The 21,469-nt window shown below is 46.1% G+C and overlaps 1 protein-coding gene and 1 long non-coding RNA gene across 2 annotated transcripts in view; one reads left to right on the forward strand and one right to left on the reverse strand.

Annotated features, from left to right (window-relative positions):
* The window catches only part of LOC138503630 (uncharacterized), a 58,592-nt gene extending 48,277 nt beyond the window's left edge, over positions 1–10,315 (reverse strand). The window contains exon 1 of the long non-coding RNA XR_011279678.1: positions 10,028–10,315. This is a non-coding gene — a long non-coding RNA (uncharacterized lncRNA). The remainder of the gene's footprint in view (positions 1–10,027) is intronic.
* The window catches only part of ANO3 (anoctamin 3), a 2,087,603-nt gene that overhangs the window by 1,377,119 nt on the left and 689,015 nt on the right, over positions 1–21,469 (forward strand). The window lies entirely within an intron of this gene.

Here is a 21,469-nt window from a genome sequence, read left to right on the forward strand (position 1 = left end):
TCGGTAATGCCCCCGCCGCTCGGGTCATATTGCTTAATTAATCCACTGATTTGATGGTTTAATAACCTTAGACATAGCAAACCTTAAAATAGGACAGCTTCGTTTTTCATCTGGTTTTCCATTTTAAATCAATGGTTAATACGTTGTTCAACAAGCGTTGCTGCACCTTCTCTTGATTGCACGTGACTGCATAGCAAAGAAGGGTGTTCTTCCTTGCAGAACAGGTTTTTTGACATTGTTTGAAAGCTCCAGGAGAAATCACAATTGGTTTGTCACACCTTACCTCTGTGACGAGTGCACTGGTCAGTAATAACCTAATTAAACATGTTTGTTTTTTTGGGTTTTTTTTAAGTTTGTCACCTAGGCCATTTATTTTGAACGCAACAAGAGTACTGAGAAGGAATTGGAAATCCACAACGATGATGAAGTCACTGTTAAAATGTTAATTGCGTGTCCTTAGAAATGTGAACTTTGATTTGATTGTGGTGATTTTATTTAGGTTTATAAACTTCAAACATTTAAATGGACCCAGTGTTTAAAGGCTCATATTGAGCTCTGCATATTTTTCGCTTGGATCCCTGTATGGAGTAATTACAGTAACCACACCGAGACATTCAAGTGTTGCTGCTGTATTATGGGACCTATGAAGGTTTAGCAAGATTTCTTTAATGAATGACAAGTTTGCCAACGTTTTTTTTTGCCGAATTTCCTGTTTTTTTCTACCACAAACAGTGTGAGGGGGAGAAGAAACCTGCATTGCCCACCCCCCTTATCATATACCTTACCCCCAACTTACCATTTACCTGTTTGTGGTAAAAACACATGACAACAATGCATTTGGTAAAGTTGCCAATCGGCAAAAGTGTGTAATATCGTATTATGGGTTCATCTCCCCCCTGGCAGTAAAGGAGGTGGATTTACTGAAAAACCACATGCACTACTGTTCGATTTTTTTTAAACACACATAAGGGCCGGGTTTGGGGTCCTTTCATAAGGTTGAGTGGTCTCCACAAAAGCTCAGGACACAACTTACAGTTCAGCAAATGAGTTTAAAACACAATTGGGCCAGATTAAACTTAAATGGTATGCCATAATGGCAATTCCTGGATTGACGACAATAAATGTCTATCAAACGTCTTGGGGCAACATTCTTTAAAGGGCGAAGTGTTGAAAATGTGCAGTTGTGATTGTAACCATGCCACCCCTGGCCGGTGCATCACAGACCCGGCGGTAGGAAGTAGCACCCAACCCCATAGGCAACCTTTCCCAAACACCTGTGGTCAGGCAGCAGACATTGTTACATCTCCCCCTTTCCTTTGGGCTCCCACCTATATTTTTAGTGTGATATCAACTGGGGCAGTTCACACTGGCTTCTAGACGGCCCTCCCAATGAACTATTGTAAAGCTCTAAGGCTTTGATGTTAGGAACCATCGCCTTGCCCATTGGTTAGTGTCCTTATTCTTCACTAGTCAAACCAAAAGTGCATGACATGTGGCAAATACAAATGTAATTTCTGTAAAATTTTACCTTGCCCACATGTAGATAATAGAGTTTTTGCTCTCCCGGGTCAGTCTCTCCTGGATAAAGCTTTCTGCCGATGAACAAAACAGGTTGCTCTAATCCATATGGCTTACTTGGGAAATGACTGCCGGAAGATCGACTCTGCACACATTGTTCTCTGTGAAAGGAATCTTTTCTTACAGTTGGGCATGATAATGAGTGACAAATTGCTCTTCTGCTTCAGTGATATAGGTTTTATGAATTGTCTTGAAACTCTTGAGTTGGTCAGTCAATAATCCTTTTTGTTATGAGGTCTTTAGACCTTGTGTAAAGCCTCCATAATGACCTCTTGCGGCTGAACCGTACCTGCTCTAATGTTAAAGCTGATGTACCATAGTCAGGGCCTTTCAAGTCTTCCAGGAATTTTGACAGTTTACATGATACACTAGGGATGTCTTTGACTGGTTATCTTGCTACAATTCATAGTTCAAGTCTCATAGGACTTCCATCCCCCATATGGGCTGTGCCCCTTGGCCAGTAGTTCATTTTCTGAAGTTGGCAACTACACCATGACCAGGAAGCCAACCAAATGGGCATGTCTGTTGTAGAGAAGGAGCTAAGCACCCCCACCTCAATCACCTCGCTGATATTGCCTATATGTTGGGAGCCAGAACATGAGACACAAATCGAGCCATTTAAACTACAGATACCACAGAGAATCTTGGAAGCAAGGTTTCCATTGAGACAACCATTCCTGCACAAGAAACAGTATGATGGCTGTCCAAATGAAATTCCGGAAGAAAACAGGACATTTTAATAACGAAGAGGAATGATGACATCATACAGAGCAGAGCTGATGTACATAGAGGAGATGCAGAGAATAGAGAATGCAGGCAATTCTATAAGGCATCAAGAAAGTATCGAAGATAAGTGACATTTCAGGCTCAGGATGAAGAAGATTATGCTATGACAATAATGAAGATATCCAGCTGTTCACACGTGTAAATATGTAAAGAAACGCAAGCAGACAAATTACTCTTGAGGCTAGCTTTATAGTGAATAGATTGTGGCATGCGCCAACATGTACATATTTATATTGGAGTCATTAAAGAATGGATGTTTCCACTATGTACAATATCAGAGCTCAGTAAGGCCCGCTTTTCCAGTATGTCGCAGTTAGAAAAAAAATGAATAATAGATGAATCTCAGAAAGGTGCGAATGGACGAGCCAAGAAGCCAAGGCCATATCAGACTGGGGTGAGCTGACATTGGATACAAATTGTGTGATAGAACGGAGCTTCTGTTCAGGAGGCATGGACAAAAAACAATAAGACTCCAGAGGTCTAGCAGAAAATAGTGTTTTAATACACTAGAAACTCGATTTTGTGGTCTTCAGTCACGTGGCAGAAGAAGTTGGATGAGCATGATGGTCACACCTACGCATGAGGGCAGAGCCTGTGTGCACTCCCCTGAATTCCCCAGAGCAAGGATCATTTTCAAGGCCGAGTTCAAAGACCTAATTGAGAGCAGACCACTGAGGTGACGATGGTTTAATATGCTAATTGGTGGGACGCTATGGTTAAGATGAGCTCACCAGCACCTGGACACTGAGCCTGCGTGCTGCTATACGTAGGTGGAAAGGTACTGACGGAGGTTAGAAACTAACCAATGATAGGGGGCCGTATGATCAGGGGTCCTATAGTTGTTTAGCCAATAAAATGTTGTATATTTTGTGACGTTCATAGTGGCATGTTTTAAGGGAAGGGCTTAGTTGCCCCACCTGATGTTAAAAGACCTATCACATTCTTTCACCCACTTAGACGAGTATGGATCGTATACTTAGATGATTCCTTATACCCTATCACTTTCTTCAATACGTTTTGGAGGTTGCCACATAAGATGATTTCTGTAGTACTTGGGTTAACGTCACCTATGACAATTCTTTGCTATATAAACAAGTTTTTTCTTAAATGCATCGAGTGTGAAGATCGAGCGGGCACGTTGATGATCATTGTACTCCCTGTTTTAGATATTGATATTAAAACAGTTATCCTTTTGCCAACTACCTGAGTTGTTTCGATTGTTAGGGAGAATTCTCTTATAAGGCTAATTTCCCAAACCTAGTGAGTCCCCGAGCAGCTTTGCTGGATTTGTGTTTTTTTTTTTCTCCTGCTAAGAGTGAGACTCTTTTCCTCACACTCTTAGGCATGATTTGAGGTATATCTTTGACTCTCTGTGTGCTTATGGGCTATGGGGTTTTCTTTTTGCTCCTTAGGGTATCATCCATTTGGTTGATGTGTGTTTTACACAGCACTCTCAGTGCAGTAGCACAGGGTTGTCATAGTGACCCCCAAACATAGAATCCATACCCTGGGGCTGACTACTGTCTCCCAGGGCATGTAAAGACACCATTGACTTTACTAGTCCTAAATTGTGAACAGAACCAGTACAAACCATCATATTGTGGAAGTACTGGAAGGGGTTAATTATATTGCCCCAGGGTCTGTTTTCAAGGGGGCACTGTCCAGTCCCCCCTTGTCGAGTTTCTGGCTGGTGGCAGTGGTTACCACGCGAAATATTCCACCGGAATATTCTCTATGGGATTTTCCCATTGATTTTAAATGCACCACTTTTTGGTGCAATGTTAAAGATACCGCCAGTTTATTTATTTAATATTAAATCAACGGTTGGGTCTTTTTGCCAGAACTCTTTTCTAAAATGGCATTCGTGTCCGTCTCTGTAACTCTAACCAAGGTCAAGTCCTTTGTTCCACTTTTTGGCGGGCTTCTCCACAGAAGCCCTCCAAATGGTGCCACTCTGTCTGGGTTCCACAGGATGGGTGGGGAGGGCAAGTGGCACCCTGGACTGCGTTGCCTTAGCAACTCAAGTAGCACTCTGTTCTGATTGGGCCAGTGGTGAGCCACTTAGCATGTTTGAGTGACAGCTAGGCTGTTGATTGGGGGGTTTTCTGCATAAAAGCAGGGCCTTTGGGACTGGAACTTCAGAAGTCGCCAGAGGACCTAAGAATCCAAAGAGGGAAGAAGCTGAGCCATCTGCAACGACGACACCACCAGTGAAGCCCTGCTGCAACAAATTCACCACTTTCCCAACGACAAGAGAAGATCTTCTGCTGGACGACTCTGCTTCCTCTGAGCTGGTGGGACCAACCAGTTCGCCCCTTTCGCTGTCCAAAGACGTCTCTTGGTCAAATCGCCCGTGCCAAGCACCCGGCGGCCGGATAGCCAAGCTTCACCACTTTGACTGCGAATAAAAGGAACACACCTTTTACCGACGAAACTCTGCGGCTGGTTTCATCCCTGTGCAGTGCAACGACTCCACGTTTCCTCCTCGACGAGATCCTCTCTTCCCCTGGTCGAAACAACGAACTGCAATCACTGCCAGGAACAACTTTCACCACTGGAGCTTCCTCCCTCTTTAAGGTACTGTGTCCTGCCTGGCCTCCCTTTCTTCTGTTGCCCAAGGTGACCCTTAAATCCTTGGCTTTCCAACTGGGTTGGCCCCAGACCTTCTAACTTTACCTTCTTGAATCACCCCAACCTCTTTTGAACATTCTGCAAAGACTTTTAGTGCATTTTAAACCGTGTGATCCTGGGCACATTTCGCTTTGCTCCATTTAAAGTGGGCCTGGCCTATGAACTTTGGTTCTACAGTATATACTGCCTTTATTCCCGTGCTGAGAACTTCTAAAAGTGTTGGGACCTGTTTTATTTCTATGCTCTGCCTTTTTCTCTTTCTTTAACTGAACTACTGGAGTGCCATCAGGTTACGCCCTCACATCTGTTTTAACAAATCGTGGTGTTTTAACTCTGACTTGTCTGATAGTTATCAAGGGAGGTGTGTATACTTTACCTGACTGTGTTTTAACTTGCTTTTGACTTAGTATATTGCCTAAAGTGTGTTTTAAACAAATAATTATATACTTTTTATACCAAGCTCTGGTCAGTGTTTGTTTGCTCTACTGTGTTATTAGCCCTATTGTGTATACTCTATATACTGCCCTACTCTTCTTGAGAGAAGTCTGATAGCTCAGCCAAAGCTACCAGGGAAATCTGGGTGCTGCAGACTGCTACCAATTGGGTTTACTGCTTACTCCTGTAGTCTTAATCTTTTTGCAGTGTTCCCTAAGGGAACTGCACAGGATTCTGCCTAACACCGATTATTGATGTTTGAATAATGTCTGCATCCCCATCCATCTCAAGGGTATTGCTACCTCATCTTAAAGGGCTGGGAGCTCCAGTTCACTGTCATACAAGTGCTTCTGTTTATACTAGCTCTCCTCCGGTTGCTAATGGACCACATTCACCAGCAGTGAAATTCTCGCTCGGCTTTCCTGGACAAACCTGGCAGTGTTCTGACCAGTGGCTTGTCAGCTCTCCCATTGCTATCATAACCTATGCAGGACATCCATGAACTCATTCCCATACAATAGCTCAGAAAGGAGTATCCTAAAACAATTGAGCTAAAGGGGCCAGGGTAAAAATTCATCAGAATTGCTGATGTTTTCCTTCATCAGCTTCTGCAGATCTTCATAAGGATTGGATTGGACCAATCCATTAACCCATCAATTTGGGGGTAAAATATAGAGTTAGTTACAGTCTTTATCCGGGGGCAAATGTTAAGGTTACACATATGTTTAGACAGGAAGGAATAGCCTTAGTGTGGAAATCTCATTTGGGGACTCCACCCTTGGAAGCATTAGATGGTTCCATGTAATAATGTCGCCTCAAAAATCTCGCCATGCAAAAATATCGCCGAAAAATGGCCGTTTTTTGTGGCGGCATTATTGCATGGAACATGCGGGGGATACCCCTGCAACCCCCAAACTTTTTATTTCTTTTAAATTTTTTTTTTTGCCCCTGTCCCCATATATTTGGTCACCCATATAATATTGCCACAACATTTTCCCGGCGATATTATTTACGGCGACCATATATATGGGGATATTATTACCTGATACCCATTAGACCAGATGTTAGATTATATTTTGGGTCATTTTGTTTTGCATAAAGTAAGCTTGAGTCACATATTCCACCACGACATATATATTTTGATTACCCACTTTGGGCAGACTTCGGGGTCCCATGAAATGTGTGTCCAAGCAGGAAAGGTGAATATCAAGCATGGGAAAAGGGAATATGACGTATGTGAAGAGGATGTAGTAGAGCCAATTCCATATTGCTGCAGGACATTTTTGACAGAAGCTGCACGGTTCACAAACATGTTTAGCCTGCAATAGATACCTGGAAAGAAGGAAGGATCTACTCCAGACATATGACTTCTTTACGAGGTAAAACTTTATGGGAATAATTGGTGAGAATGCGGCTATAACTCTGTTAGCAATGCATTCCCATTGCATTCTCCCACCACTGAACTACACAATTGGTGGTGGTGTGGAGGGCTTACCTCCAGCACATAGCTGGAAGTGAATCTGCCACCCTACCACACATTTTTGGTGGAATTACCACGGCAGAACTAACGCTAGTAGTAGTTCTGCGAAAAACCCCATAGAGTTTTATGCACTCCGAAAATGGTATTTACACCACCATGCTGCCACTTGTAATCCGTGGTAAACCCACTAGACCAAGTGGCAGAAACGGTAATAGATTTTGGTGGTAGTTTGGCAGAAATACCACCAAACTACCGCCAAACTCATGAGGGTCCATGGTCTTGTGTCAGGTTATCTCCATGTTGGTCCGCTGATAAGTGGGAGTGGGCAAAATCCATGGATGCGGCAATCCCTTCTATATTCATCACCTCCCAAGGAATTCACACTCATTACCAGCGTATTTAAAATATAACAGGTAGTGGAAAATATGTTTATAATCTTCCCTTCTTGTCTCTTCAATCGTGTCTCTTGTATTCCTCCTCTCTAGTATCTTCCTCCATCCCTTTTTCAACAACATGTCTCTGCCGGTGGTCAGTCAAAATCTCGAAAAAATAATCTCAAATAACAATAAGGTCGAAAAAAAAAAGACCAAAAAAAAAAGTCGATTTTTTTTTTTTTAAAATTATATATTTATTTTGGGGTCCGGGGTTTAAAAAAATGGTTAAAAAAAAAAAACAGGGGTTGGGGGGAACCCCCCCATTGCGAATAAAAAACGTCATAAAAAAAATGTGACTTTTTTTTTCGGCCTTTTTGTTTCGAGATTTATTTTTTCGAGATTTTTAAATTCGGTATTATGACCAAAAACCGTCTCTGCCAGCTCCCACATTCTCTGTCATATCCCTGCTGGTGTATGTCTCAGTAGGCTTCCAACCCTGTCCTGTCTCTGGTGGTGGTATTGCTCTCGCAAGTTCCAATGGACATCCATGCAGCTCCGACCCTTTTAATGTTCCGGAAAGAACAGCAGTCCCTGACTTCACAGGGCCCAAGTCCTAAAAGTTGTTATGATGTACGTTAAGGGGATGCACTTTCGCATCTACTTCGCTTGTGTGCATGGGAGATTCATGGATGAAAACATTCTGAACCCCTTTGTAGATGCCAAAAGACGCACAATTGCACACATTCTGGGTACAGTAAGGTTGCGTGTTCAAATAGGATGTACATGCAGGGAAGCACGTGCAAATGCCCTATAGTCAATCAGAACAGGCACTGGGGTGTGTGCCAATATTTCAGAAACGTTTTTTTTTTGTTTTCTGTCCTTCTTGGTATTGCAGCATTTCAGTCACTTAAAGGTCCATCACAGAGTATTGCTCTGCCAGACACCCTCATCGAAGTTGGCAGCCTACAAGTGCGTTTGTGCTAGCACGTGGCCCCCAAGAATAGTGCAGCCTTCTTTTTAGTTGGGCTTTTGCCAGATGTCCGGTTCTTTGTAAATCAAGCCTGCAAGCTAGATCTTCTGTTGGAGGGCCTATCCTTCCTCCCTAATTACTGAGAGTGTACCAAAGAGTTATGTAATGCGGCCGGACCTATAGCACAGCAAGTAGAGTGCTCACTTTGACATCTGTGTAGACCCTGCTGACGCCGGTTCGAATCCCGACAGGGCCAAACTCAGCCTTTCAACCTTCTGAGGTCGATAAATGAGCACCGTGGGTAATAATAAGCAGCACTCAGATACCTGAGGGTTCATAGCACTACATAAATGCTAAATTATTATTATCCCAGAAGCCCTGTAAGTACCGTCCCAGGTGCATAAATTATAAATTATTATTATCCCAGAAGCCCTGTAAGTACCGTCCCAGGTGCATATTTTGTGGAACTAGCTTAGGGTTGTCCTAAGAATTGTTTAAACACTACTTCAAGCCAGGTCTGAGTCAAGACCGGGTGTTGCTAGGTCTGGAAAAGATCAGGGGCTAAGCTAATGTGGGAACTGGCGGGACTAGGTAGCATTTTAGTTGTTTACCTGAGCTTCTGGGCTACAACCCAAAGACCCGGGGCTATAGGCCCCTCAGCCGCCACCCAGCCTCCCTAGCAACGCCTCTGCCTGTGTGTATTTTTTCTCCTCTTGCACCTAGCCTGCCCAGCCAGTCACAGAGTTGGAAAATACATGTATGGCTACTGACTGAGAGCTGTGACTTGAGGATTTCATCTAATGCTCACCTTCCTAGATCATCAGCATTTTCCAATGGATTCGCTGTTAGGGGCTGAGTGACTGGAGACCACCTGGCCTTTTATAATGCAGGGGTATCGAGGGGTGCGCGGGGGGGGGGGGGTGCGAACATAAGACAGCTCTGATGAAAGTGAGATCCCTGACCAGGCTGGAGAAGGGTTTCCTCTGTCAGCAGTATTTGGAAAACAACAGATAGAAAAGAACAGCAAAGATATTTTAATATAGTCTATAAACTTATGTATCAATTACAAACAGCGCAGCTAACTTTTCCCCTGAATTGGTGCGTAGGTAAGGAACGGAGCTCACGGAATATTAAGCAGACGGTTTATATATAATGTACACGTTGTGGCTAAAAGCAAGCCATAGTCTGTGGGGAGAAATACAACAAATAAAAAAAACATACTAAGCGTTACTGCCTACGTGCACATAACATTGCGGACTAGCCTATGTCGTCTGTCCGCGGCAAACGAAGGGCGCGCGTGCTGTGATTACATGTGAACACAGGTTCACTCAGTAAAACGCTCGGTTACTTGGCGCGCGGAAAATGAATGTTAATTCATCAATCTTCTGGCCCATGTTAGATTATCACATGTTTAGCAGTGCTAAAAGTTAAAACATTAATAATCTGCCTCGTGACCCGTTCCTAGTCCACTGATTGGACGCTCAAACACACCAAGTGGAGGATTTCAAATTGCAATCGTCCCATCTGGCACTACACCACTATCAAGAATTACACTTTTAAACTGTGCAAACAAGTGTTTAAGTACCAGTACACCTGTTGGGTTGTTTGTATTTGTTTTCAATAAACATGCTGGTTAGTATCATATCAACCTGTTTTTCGTGCAGAGACTGCGCGGCAACAGTGTGATTGCCATTCATAATAAGCTTTAAAACAATGTGCTCGAAGAAAACAGTGCACAGTGAATTCAGGTACGCCGAAATTAAAGTTGCTTACCTTCCCAGCTCTGAATTCGGCAGGTTCTACGCTTGGGACGGAGGAAGGCTTGACCGACGGTTTGAAGTAGCTGAATGGAACAGTGTTGCAATTGCACAGGTGTATAATGAGAAAGTAAGGTGGGGCCAGATTACCCTGTAACAGAGCACCTGAGAACCAGCCTGACCTGATTCTGTACCGTCATTGTTAGGCGGCAGTCAGCCGACTTGTGAATGTACAGGCAGGGCGGGGAGCACAGGAGTGGGTCACAGAGAGAGAAAGGGAGAGCTGCAGTGCACTCTTTCGCCCGCTCTCGCGCGCTTTAGATCTCTGTAAGGGAAATCTCAGAGACGGAACAATAGTGACTGATATTATATTACTGAAGTGACGTTGGCATATTCTACCAAGAATCTCTTTCATAACTAACACTCGTCACTCTTCCTTTGGGGTAGGGAGATGGGGCTTAGATCATATACATTGTGTGTCAATGTGAACATAGCCCCGGGCAAAGCAGGGTTTTACGTGTATACGAAATTGAGAGGGACCTAATAGGTCACAACATTGAATTTTGTATTCAGACTTAAAAAGTGTCTGGCACGACCTAAGAATCTCAAATAAGAGACCTTTAAAACAGGTGTATCCCATGTACAAAAATAGGAATGACCTAACAGGTGAGGTTATGTTTTTGTGCAATCGCTTGCACAAAAGAGAGGGAAGTCTATTAGAAAGGGTGTATGAAATGCAATTATTCAGCAGTCAAAAATCTGCTGGAACAAAAAATATTGAACTACATAATAACATCAAAATGTGTAAATAAATGCAGGTTCCAATCTCTATAAGATAGCTCGTGCTGCATAGATGTACTTGTAACCTGCCAGTCACAATTGTAAATGCCAGTAGGGTACATAGAGGGGATTATTTTTCCTGCTACAGACAAAGATGTGCGTGTAACATAACTTTCTTTTATTTTTTATTTATTGTGCATTTGTAAGGTGCTTATACATCAAGTAAATTGTGTTTCAAAGTGCCCACAGTGCAACGGGGTGGGGGGGTGAGCATGGCAAAGAAAGGCAAATACAATAACAATGAAAAAGAGAGAGGCGCTCCTACTAGGCCTTATCAGCATTCAGAATGTGCAAGTGCACAGAGAGAGAAGGGATGAGGGAGGGGGTAAGTGCTAGGAGTACCACAGTGGGAAGTGCGAGGGAGTAAGATGCAAGAAGCTGTTAAGTGCCTGGCAGAGATCACTTGGAAAGAGTGGTCACTGCCAATACATTAAGTGCAGGCCTGTGAGATAACACAGGCCAGTGGGCACCCAAAGGCAAGTACTCGGAGTGGGTTGAGGATGAAGGCACTTGGGGCGGGGGGGCACGACCCAGAAGGACCCATAAGGGCCCTGGTCACCAATTTCAGTGACAGTGGGGTTTAGCAAGGGAGGGAGAGGGGGAAGGAGGAGGTGAAAGTTTTGAAGAGCTTCTGTAATTTCAGGAGATCCGCCTCAAGACAGAGATGAAGTGGGAGGCTGTTACAAAGGAGGGAGCCAGCTGAGGAAAGAGATCAGCCACCAGCTTGCTGTTTAGAGAAGTGCTTGGAATGCAGAGAGTTGGCATGGCAGGTGTGTAGCGATCTGGAGGGAGAGTATTTGGTGAGAGCCAGTTGTAGATAGCATGGTCCCCGGATCCCAAACAGCCTTATGGGTGATGCAGAGGGATTTGAATGTGATCCCTGCAGCAACTGGGAGCCAGTGGAAAGATTTTAGGGATGGTGAGATGCGGTCCCTGTGCTTGAGGCCAAGGATAGGTCTTGCAGCCCGATTCTGGATAAGCTGGAGTGGATGTAGAGAGAAGAGGGTAGATGAAGGAAGAGGCTGTTGCAGTAATCCAGCCTAGAGAGTACCAGAGCTCTAGAGACATTGAGCTTCTGGGGGAATATGAGAAACGGAAGGATTCCTTTTGAGGAGGTGGAGTTGAAAGTGGGCCTGCTTGGCAAGGTCCTGCATGTGAAGGAGGAAGGAAAGAGAGAAGTCGAAGATGACGCAAATTTTTCTGGCTTCAGATAAAGGAGAAGGGGAAGACCCCACCGAGGGTGGCCAGAGTGAATGGAAGAAAGAGGGAGCAGGAGTCCCAGTGGGAAGGATCCCAGTCTTACTGGTGTTGAGGCAGCGTTCATTGGCAGCACACCAGGACTGTATGGCAGATAGGCAGTGTTGGGATGTAGATGAGCCAATCACACCCCACTAGGTGCTTCCAAGTTAGGCGGACCTCACATGAGGCGATATAATTTACAAGGGGGGAGTAGCCCCCACCTACAGAGCAGATATAAAAAGCCCTGTAGGGCATAGAAGTGGGCGAATAGCGCTAGCCCTGCCCCTGTTCCATGACTCCATTTTGTTTTAAGCTAAGACCAAACTCGCTGACAGCCTGCAATGCATGCGGCACCAGCTTATCAACACACCAAGCCCGCTCCGCTTGAGCCTTGTTCCCACGGAAGTTCATCTTCCATCTTCCTCCTGTCCTTTCAATGTTGCAAATATCTAGTCTTGCTTCCAAGAATGCACCCTGCAAAGAACGTGAGACAGTACCAGGCCCCAGCCCAGTGTCCATCCACCTCCACTAACCTGCCACTGCGCCGCTGACCCCCACCCCACCAGGCCGAAGCCAGCCACATTTCATCACCCAACCTTCTACGTCTTCACATACTGATAAGTATCCGAACCCCTGATCCTGGCCCTCCCAGGGTGCCCACCACAGATCTAAAGTTTGGTGACCACATATCTCTGTAATGGCAACACGTGTTTTATCGTATCATGAGGCACCAGGGAAGATAAATCATAGATCAAACCCCAGGGGGCGGCCGTGGGTGCAGGAACTGCGGTATTAATGAAGCTCTGAATGTGGAGGTCAATGTAACTGTATTTTATCCTCCTTTCTCTCTGGCACTCCTTTCATTCCTGTTGTTTAGCTTAGATTAGATAGAGTGTTTCTAATGTCTGCCCTGACCTTCACCAGAAGGATGAGCCCAGCTGACCCATGTGCACCAAGATCGACTGGGAAGAGGCAGCCAATTAGCGCCTGGCATCCCCTATGGAGCAGGCCTTGGTATATGTCTGCAGAAAACGGCTATGTGAATTTCTACTGTATATGTTTAAGTCACTGATGATGCGTTTGCCCTTTTTAGTGTGCTGCCCGTGTAATTTTTTGCAGAGCACTCTCAGGCAGCAGAGTTTTTTGCTGATATCTATATTATATAAAAATGTATTATCCTTGCAAAACTATCTTGTTGCTTTATTCCCTAGAGGGTATTTATTCTGGAGTGTGCGCTCAGAGGTCTATGCCTTTAGCAGTCGGAATGATGGATGAAGTAAGGAGAGGATCAGAGGGAAGTTTGAAGAAGAGTTGTGTGTCATCTGTATAACACTGGAAGTAAGGGCAGAAAGTGGAAATTAGGTATGCAGCGGAGCGAGATAGATATTAAAGAGCACATGTCAACCGCACAAATTCCTCCACAACAATAGAACAAAAGTGGCCCGACCAGCAATACTCCAGCCCAACACCTCCACACAAAACCAAATTAAGTTAATGCTCATAAAACACATTTTGAAAAGTATTTTCTTTGATAGTTGACAAGTTTCAAGAAAACATCAGATCTTCTATAGCATCACTTTGAAATAATTAGTATGTGTCCAGTTTGCTGTTTGTTGTGTTTCAATTGATCTGGGCATTGATGGTTCATCAGTGATCCAGTCAGAGGCAGCCGCATCTCTGAAGGGGAAGGGTGAATGTGCCTGTTACGGGAAGAGGGGAAATCTAACAGTGATTGGGGACCAGTTATGCGGCCTTGTCATGAGGCGGAATTTAAAACACTGTCAGGGGCCAGCCCTGGCCAATTCAATCCCTTATGTAAAATAACAATACACGTGCAATTTGCTGTTCACTTCATCATTGTGCAATGTTCAGACATAATGTACTGACCATCCAAACTAGAAGGCCTTCCTATGTGATGAGGCAACGTAGCAACCCCCCCCCCCATGCCCAGGAATCCCTAGAGCAAAGTAATGGAATAATGAAAGAGGATCCAGTATCCACACCAAAGCACTTATCATATGGCTATTACACTCAGGTACATTTCTCACTTGAAGTGGGATCACAGGATCCTGGTTCTGCACTATTGATCTGCCTTTGCTTCCTGTACCTTTCCCATCTCCAGTCCTTCCCAGACCTTCCTCTCTCCACACCCCCTTCTGCCTCTGTGTTCCCTGATTGGTCCATGAACCAGTCACGTGACATCAACAACTTGCAAGGACCAGAGAATGTTCTCTGTTGCCTCTTGCTCTTCTTGGTCCATTTCCTTCCTCCAGACCAGTAGAGTTAGACCCTTTTGGTGAGTGCCTGCATTTGCCATAGTTTTTGCAGCCCCTGACCTGTGTGTCATTTGTTTTCCTTCACTTTCCTTTCCCATCTCCCGTTAGTCCCAGACCCATCCTCTCTACACCCCCACCTTCCCCCCTCTTTGTTCCCTGATTGGTCCATGACCCAGTCAGGTGACCAGACAACCTCTCTTCAGAGGCCCTCAGAGGGCAGTCTTGCGCAGGCAGCCGGTGAAGATAGGGAAGCTATCATTGCCCGTTTGTCCGGTTCATCCAAGGTGCCATACAAAGCTGTACTACAGCAACAATAATATAAGGTGACATGATCCTGTGGCACAGCCAGTGCTGCAACTCAGTAATCATTCCTCTACTTTAATATTCCCATTCTTCTGGGCTACCATTATGTTGAAGCCGGGCCCAAATCTTGCTGCACACTTAAGTTGGACACTGTGATTGCCACTGCTTTTAATCTTGCTGCACTCTGAATTTAGAAATTGTGTTGAACCTAGGTTCCCACTGAAGTTGTATAGCTGCATTCTGAAATTAGACATTGTGATTACCACTGCTTTAAATATTTAATTTTAGAAATTGGACTGAATGCAGGTGCCTTCTAAAATGTGATTTCTGCTTTAAATGCAACGCTCTGAGGATAGACACTAATTCCCATTGCTCTAATTTAGCTATATTATGACGCTAGACATTGGGCCTCATTCCGAGTTTGGGGGTAATGGAAAAATGATGCCGGTAAAGGATTACCGGCATCACATACTGCTCTGGGCTATTCCGCCCTAAGGACCCGATATTAGAGGCACCGCTAATAACGGTGCCTCTAATAGTGGCAAGTGTGCGGGCACGCGGCCGGCCCTTCAGGCCGGCAATACAGGGATGCCGCTAACAGGAGGAAATCACAAGTCAGGCGGACATGCAAATACCGGCATCATGAAGGCGCTAAAAGGGGATACCGGCATGCTGGTAATACCGGCATTGCGAACCACCTGTAAACTGCTATGTGCATTGTTCCCAACCGCCACAGGTGCACACAATCAGCACAGGTCTAGGCAATGGAGTCTGGGCCAGCACAAAAGGAGTACACCCACACACCACACCCCTTCCCACACCAAAATGATTCCACTAGTAGTAGCAATACTGGGGCTGGAGGACATGCTTGCATTGCCACATCAGCAACAACAACAACAGCAGGCACCACAGAGGGGACGCAGGAGGAGAAGGAGGGTGAGACAGGCCCAGCAAGTCCCACCAGTGCAGCCAGTGGTACCACACAGACAGCCACCAATCCCTCACATCAGAGCCAGTCCATTCAACCTAACCCTGAACAGATCCACACCCTGTACCGTCTGGACTGGGACACCATCAACACTATTGTGGACATGATACACAACGACATTGTCAGCCTCATTGAAATGCCCACCACCATCCCCCCTCTGCTGAAGGTAGTGTCGGTGCTCCACTTCATTGCCACAGGCACCTACCAGCACACAGTGGGGCACATGCATGGCATATCACAACCCTTATTTTCTTGCATTCTGAACCAAGTGCTGGATGCCCTCCTCAAGCACACATGGGATGACATATCCCTACCACGGACTCCCCAGGAGATTTCTGATACAAAAGTTGGCTTCCATGCACTGGCAGGCATGCCAAATTGTATAGGTGCCCTCGACTGCACCCACGTGGAGTTGGTGGTCCCGCATGCCATGGAGGTGGTGTACCGCAACCACAAGCAATACCACTCCATCAATGTGCAGATGGTATGTGACGCCGGCAAGATCATCACAAATTGATGTGCCCGATATCCCGGATCAACTCATGACTCAATGCTCCTGCGGAACTCCACGCTACCATGCTACATGAATCAACTTGCAGGACGACGTGCCTGACTGCTTGGTAAGTTGCATGACAGACACATGGCAGTGAAATGGGGGGAGAGATGCACGCCATGGTGTCATTGTTGATGTGACAGCAAGATGTGCACATCACTAAACACTGTGCCCCAAAGCATCCCAATCAGAACATGACAACCAAATCCCATAGGAGTGAAGTAAGGTGGACACCTATCACAACATGCCAAACAGTAAACCACCCCACATCCCATAACATGTGCACCAATCATCAGCAGACCTCACCCTCCCTAACACTCTCCAGCAACATGCAGCGAATATGCATTATGTGTCAGGTCTCCTCCTTTATTATTACTGTCAGGTTTCTTTTATTATTATATTACCCCTTTATTAGAGGTTTTTAGTTTAGTCTGTGTGGGTAGGAAGTTTTCTATTGTGGTTGGTTTGGCCATAACTTCTTAATGCAGAATCCTGGTTCTAGCCCAAGGCAAGATGGAGTTTCTCAATAACAGCTCTGATTGGCTAGAGAGCACAGCAGGACAACAATGAACATTCTAAACTGTCATTCTCTGCCTTTCATCATCATAGCCCCAGCTGAGAGGTTGTGTGTAGTAGCTGATCCTGCTGAACACTTGGGCCTTGTTGATTTAAACTTTCTGGCCCTAGCAGTCGAGCGGCTACTCTTCTGGGGTTTCAGGAGAAGAACCTAGTTTGTCAGGAAAATGATTTAGAGACTGGAAATCCTGAAGTTCATTGAAGATTCATTCAAGAGATAAGTGATTTTCATTTGAATTTTGAAACTATTGCTTAGCAATTCATCTAGAGTCATTTCAAGTGAGAAAACGTAAAATTTGTGCTTTGAATTGTAACTCTAAACTGTTTATTCGAGTGCGCGAACTTTGGCATTCGTTTTTAAAGTAAGCGCGAGATTTGACTTATGAATGCTTCGTTCGTAACACGTGTGACGTATTTCCCTTAGGCTCGTGGTTAATCTCCTGCGCGTGTGTAACCTCCTTTACTGCTACGAGTTTTCTTCAGCACGTGCGTATGTCAGAGATTGCTACGGAATTTCCAGCGCGTGAGTTCTTCAGCGCACGGGACCTACAGTACGTGTGTTTTCTGGCACGTGTGTTTACGAGCGCGTGTGTTTTTACCACAAATGTTCCAAACGCGGGTATTCTTCAGCGCGAGAGTTCTGCCGCGTGTGTGTTCTTCAGCGCAAGGGATTTTCAGCGCGTGTGTTCTTTGGCTCGCGGGATCTTCAGCGCGTGTATTTTCCCAGCACGTGTGTGTTTTAAACACGTGTGTTCTTCAGGGCGGGTGTTTTTTCCAGCGCGTGTGTTTTCTAGCGCAGATGCTTTTCAGCGCGTGTGGATTTCAGCACGTGGATTCCTTATAGCGTGTGTTCTTCAGAGCGGGTGATCATCAGCGCGTGTGATCTTCAGCGCATGTGTTTTTTGTGCGCGCATTCTTCAAGAATCCACTTACTTTGTCATAGTGGGAACTTGTTTTGAACTCAAAAGAAAATAAGGAAGAACAGATTCATTAAAGACAATCTTTACTGGAACTATATTCAGTTTAAAAAGACAAAGGTCAAGGCTTTCCAGGTTTGCTAAAAATAAGGAAGTTGCTGCTGATTTCAAGAGACTCAAGTAAAGGGGTTGAAAGATTTTCAGCAACTTCAGCAGTCTTCTCTAAGAAATTTTAGGAGAAGAACCAGGTATGTTTCTTTACACTTTAGTTATGGATTGAAAGTCTTTTACACCACGTGGTTAAGTAAGTAATGTGAGGATTTGTGTCTGTTTATGTATTCACTGCAGGTTCAGCATCGGCTAGTCCTGAAGCCATCAACCTGGTGTTTTTATGTTATCCACTTCCCCCTTTCCCTTAGGGGTGTAGTTAACAGAGCTGAGTTTTATTTAGCTCTGAGAAATTACATTTCAGGGGGATTGTTGGGGGTTCAGCAGCTTCCATGGACACAGGAATCCTCTCAGCCTGACACTATGTTGCTGTCTCCAGCAAATAAACCCACAGGACAAGCATCCATGTGAGTGCATTGAACAAAACCACCAAGGGAATCCACTGTCTGTCACAGGGCCGCCACAACCACAGGAGTGCAGCATGTCACCATGGGAAAAATCAGTGCTGAATGCCTAATATTGTAGAGCCTACTGCCAACACTGCCAGTCAGAAAATCTTACAGAACACAACACATCACAAATTTGACACAAACACAGCTGTATGCATCCACAATGCATGAGCAACATCAATGCAGTGCACACTGTGTATCATCTTGGAGATGCAACCCACACCATAAGTCTATGGCACAGGACACATTGAAGGCATAAAAATGGCATGCATACAACCACAGACATGTGCATGTGACCAATGATAATCTGCAGGCATGAGTGACTAGTACAGCTATCCATCATGAGTCGACTGACATATACCTGTTATTGCCTCCCATGCAGGTGATAGTGCCAATCCCTTGAAGCCGTGGCTCCTCACCCCTGTCCGAAACCCACAGAACAGGCACGAGGAGGACTACAATCATTCCCATACCCGTACCCGTGTGGTCATTGAGCAGACCTTTGGCCTGTTGAAGGCACGGTTTCGATGCCTTAGCCGGTCGGGTGGGGCACTCCTATACAGGTATGAGAAGGTGGCCAAGATCATCACAGCATGTGTCATGCTGCACAACATGTGTATCTGATGGAACATGCCCCTGCCCCCTGACATTGAACTGCTACCACCTGGTGATGATGAAGGGGATGTAGAAAATGTGGCTGCACATCATCGCGGTGCCGATGCACAGGAGGGAGGTGCTGTGCATCAGTCAGTGATTGCACAATATTTCTAACACACATGGGTGCAGAGGCTGACATGATAGTTGGACAGAGGGCACTGGGTGTGGGAGTACACGTACACTATGGACGGTATATGAATAAATGACACATGCGCAATGAGGAATGTCCACTCAAGTTATTTTTTTCACACAACAGGTGTATTTAACTGTCCAATAAAGATGAAAGTGCACTACCCTCCAGCACACAGACCCACACCCCTCCATCTCCCCCCACAACTCCCCCACACAACCTCCCCTCCTCCCCCCACAACTCCCCCACACACCCTCTGCCCCCTCCCCCTCAACCCACAACTCCCCCACACACCCTCACCCCCTCCCCCACAACTCCCACACACACCCTCCCCTCCTCCCCTTCCCCCCACAATTCCCCCATACATGGTGTCCAAGCAATTGTCTATTGCCTTCATCAGGCTGGCCAGTCTACATCCTGCCACTCCCTGCACCTGGTGGCGGTATGTCCGGGCGGCGCAGGGTGCGCGCTGACATGCGTAGTGGGCTGGTTTGCATGGAACTTGAGGAAGATGGCGTGGCCGCCTGCTCCATTCGGGGAGCCAGATGCTCAGCCTTCATTGAGTCTGCAATGCGGCTGAGGACCTGCCGCAGGGCAGACACCTCCTCGCACAATCTACTGGTGCTATCCACTATGATCTTCCCCAGGGTGGCGGTGTTCTCACGCCACTCCTGCCTTGCTTGGGCACCGTCTGTGACAAACTGTCTCACCAGGGCAGTTAGGCCAGTGGAGGTGGAGGTGCTTGTGTGTCATGCTCAAATGCATTTGGGTTCTCTATGGGACTCATGCTCCCTTGGATATACTCTCCCCCCAGACTGCTCCAGGGTGGTGCCGTGGTCCGAGTCGACACATGTGAGCTGGGGGGATGGTGCTGGACTTGGTGTGGCAGGCAGGTCGGAGGAGTCGTCCTTGATGGCCACACACACCTGTCCCTGCACGTTGTCATTAGTCAGGGGTGGTGTTGCTGCCGCCTCCCCGACAGAGCTGTTCTCTGCAGAGAGTGCCCCTTCAACTGTCTCCTGTGCAGGTGTCACAGGAGTTGTGGGTACAGTGCTGATGGGCTTTGGCGGCACCAGTGCCATGGCATCCTGAGGTGGTTTGTTTTCGGTGCCTGTCGTGGCTTGTGAGGGGCTTTGGAGGTGGAAGGCCTGTTGCCTTCATCCCTGGCCCTCTTCCGGGGTGTAGTCGGCTGTGGGGGTGAGTCAGGAGCCTCGCTGTCACGATCTGAGCATGTGGGGGTCGAAGAGAGGGACGGCATGAGTGATGGTTAGAGAAGCATCATGCATACATTTGTATAACTGCTCATCTACACAATAGAGTGGAATAGGCAGTGGAGTTTGGATGATCACGTTGCTTGCTATATGGGTGGGTAATGCAGGCATCTGTCGGGGTCACTCATGGACGTATGCTATGTGACATGCATATCTGTTGTGGCCTGCGTAAAGTGTGACTTATGCCATTAACATCTTAGTGTGGTGTGTGTCAGGTATGGCATTGCCTTGCTGCAGGCATCTGCATGTGTCTGTGCTGTGGACGACAACTAGGCTGGGAATGTGTGTGTATTGGGGAATGGCTTGCCTCTTTAGACAAATTGGTGGACTATCATCATGCTCTGCATTAAGGTGTTTTCTTAGGACACTCACCTCCTTCCGCTGATGAGATGGTGCCACACTCCATGTCACCCACGCCTTTGATGGCCTCTATGCCGATCGTACTGGCACATATCTCCTCCCACCAGGTCAGCTTTATCGGTGAGCTTGCTCCTCCACCAGTTGCCAAGGCCTGGCTCCTGTTTGCAGACAGGATGTTCCTGACTCGCAGGCACAGGTCATCCCACCACTTCCGGACATCCTTAGTTGTGCGGGGGGTGTTGCCTACCGTGCTGACTCTTTGTGCAACTAGTGCCCAGATTTCCTTCTTCTTGATGACTGCCTTTCTCTTGAGGCTGTGAGCAAATAAAACATTGGCATTCTCAGCCAGCATGGTGGGGTCTTCTTCATTAAAGCGCTCCTTGCGCTGGCAGGAGGCGCCTTTTTTCACTGCCTTGGGCATTAAATAGTTGTTGTGGATTGATGTAAGTACACAACAATATACTCCAGGTCCTGAGTGCTGAGGGTGGCAATGGATTGTGTTTTTAAAGATGGCCGCCGTGCTCTTTCCCGTTCCTGTGCGATGACGCTACTTTCGGTTATGCTTATTTATGGTGACCGTTGTTAGCGGTCACCGATGATGGCGGTCACCGCCAATAGCGGTCTCCGCTATTGCCGTTTTAATTTATGCCGGTAGTGCTGTCTGTGCTTTACATGATGCCGCTAAGGGCCATTTTTAGGACTTTAACGGCATGGCAGTAATGTCATTACCG

This window comes from Ambystoma mexicanum, chromosome 11, assembly GCF_040938575.1.
Source record: "Ambystoma mexicanum isolate Mex_15411 chromosome 11, UKY_AmexF1_1, whole genome shotgun sequence".
Taxonomy (NCBI): domain Eukaryota; kingdom Metazoa; phylum Chordata; class Amphibia; order Caudata; family Ambystomatidae; genus Ambystoma; species Ambystoma mexicanum.